The sequence below is a fragment of the Lipotes vexillifer genome, unplaced genomic scaffold (genome assembly GCF_000442215.2).
Source record: "Lipotes vexillifer unplaced genomic scaffold, Lipotes_vexillifer_v1.1 scaffold1766, whole genome shotgun sequence".
Taxonomy (NCBI): domain Eukaryota; kingdom Metazoa; phylum Chordata; class Mammalia; order Artiodactyla; family Lipotidae; genus Lipotes; species Lipotes vexillifer.
In genome coordinates this window covers 41787-44244 of record NW_006794662.1, presented here as the reverse complement: position 1 = coordinate 44244, position 2458 = coordinate 41787, and positions in this window count along the sequence as shown.

The following is a 2458-nucleotide window of genomic DNA, read 5'->3' as shown; positions in this document are numbered from 1 at the left end:
ATGCAGGGGACACGGGCTCGTGCCCCGGTCCGGGAAGATCCCATATGTCGCGGAGCAGCTGGGCCCGTGAGCCATGGCCACTGAGCCACAACAACGGGAGCTGAGCTCCGCAATGGGAGAGGCCACAACAGTGAGAGGCCCATGTACCGCAAAACAAAAAACAAAAAACAAACAAAAAAAACATAGCCTGCTTAGTTCTCAGGGCAGAGCTCTCTTGCCCGCCCTCTTGTGTCCTTCACAGGCATCCTATACTAATAAATCCACTCTTTACCTATCACATTTTCCCTCACTGAATTCTTTCTGTGCCAAGACATAAAGAGTCTGAGCTTCATTAAGTCCTGAGACGAGTTGTGCAGTTTCACAACTAGAAGAAACTGGAAGGGTAGAGGAAAACTTCCTCCCTTACAGTTATCACTGTATTTATTATTGTGTTAACTCCCCTGTTGTCCTACTGAACATTAGGTTTTTGAAGTTCACCCATTTAGATACACATAGTCAAAGTTCATCAATATTAACTTCTGTGTAATGGTTCAGCTTAACAATTTGTTTATCCATTTTCCTATGATTACTTGTGTTATTTCCTCAGTTTTCCTATTACAAACTATAATACAATAGTGCCTAGTGTCAACGGCATATAGATGAGAGTATCTGTTGGGTATGCCCCTAGAAGTGGAGTTTCTGAAATGTGTGGAAAACCCATGCCCACTGTTCCATATGTAGAGAAATTGCTCTTCAGAATGGATGGGGCAATTCACAGGCACATCAGCAGTGAGGCCCCTCTCTTCGCCAAAATTCAACTGCATCAGAGTTTTTAACTTTTGTTAATCTGATGGGTATGAAGTTGATTCTCAGATTGGTTCAAGAAGGAAATGTGTTCATAGTTACTTCAGTGCGTGACTCTGCTGTAAACAATACTTATGTGGTCATAATAATTTAATACTAAATACTGATTTAACCAAAAATTGTAAGAGAATCTAAAGTATGAGAAGTGTGTGTGTGTGTGTGTGTGTGTGTGTGTGTGTGTGTGTTTATGAGTGGTGGTGGTGGTTAGCTTTTCACACAATGAATCTTAAAAATTTTCTTGTAATTACCTTGCACAGAATCTTGTAAATCAAGTTACTTACACAGGGTTGGGTTTGGAGAACAGTTTCATGTTTGCCACTAGAGTGAAATTGCAAGTTTTTAAAATTCAGGGGATTTAAGGGGGCATATAAATGTTTTGACCAACACTGTTGGAATGGAAAACCAAACTCATTTTTTAATTTTATTTTTTATACAATTTTAAAAGTTTACTTTCCATTTACAGTTAGTGAAGTGAGGTTTTCAGGTGACAGAACAAAAAAATCTGTGGTTAAATTATGTATTATTCATAAATAACAAAGTTCTCTTCAGATCAAAATTGTTCACCCCTTTCCCATTTCAAACACCTTTCCTTATTGACTGGATTCAGATGAGTAGCTCCTGACTTCGCTGAGTTGCTGTATGTCAAAACTGAAATTACTGAATGAGCAAGGTGTGAAATTAAATAATGAGTCAACACAGAAAATGTAGCCACCAGTTACAGTGATGTTTGTGGAATCATGTTTGATTAACAGATTAACTTTAAAGTCTCCTGATAAAAGTTTAAGACTAATTAATAAGTGAATGTTTTTAACTCAGAGCACAAACAATGTGCTTCAGACATCTTATGCACAATCTAACTTCAGATTTCTTGAAAGGTTTTATTTTTCCAACTTCTCTTTGTGACACTTCTAGTTTCTTTCACTTCCTTCATTCATTCTAATATGAATTTTCCCTTTAAACGTGTGCTAGGACATATGTTCATGGGAGATAGAAATATTCTGGTCTTTAGTTGTAGACCTGATGTTGACTACATAGAGACCACTGTCCCTGAGCTTGGCGAAGCAGGACGGTGGTGGTGGGTGCTGACAGAGCAGAACTTTGTCACAGCATTTGGTAACTGGTGTAAACCAAACCAACCAACAAAATTATTGTACCATCATTTATTATTTGTATATTTGAACTATGTAATTAGGTGCATACATATTTAGAACTATTATGTCCTTTTGCAAATTAACCATTCATCATTATGGAATGCCCCTTTCTACCAACAGTAATATTTCCTTCTTTTTATTTTATTTTTTTAACATCCTTATTGGAGTATAACTGCTATACAATGGTGTGTCAGTTTCTGCTTTATAACAAAGTGAATCTGCTATACATATACATATATCCCCATATCTTGTGTCTCCCTCCCACCCTCCCTATCCCACCCCTCTAGGTGGTCACAAAGAACAGAGCTGATCTCCCTGTGCTATGCAAATGCTTCCCACTAGCTATTTTACATTTGGTAGTGTATATAAGTCCATGCCACTCTCTCACTTCGTTCCAGCTTACCTTTCCTCCTCCCCATGTCCTCAAGTCCATTCTCTACATCTGTGTCTTTATTCCTCTCCTG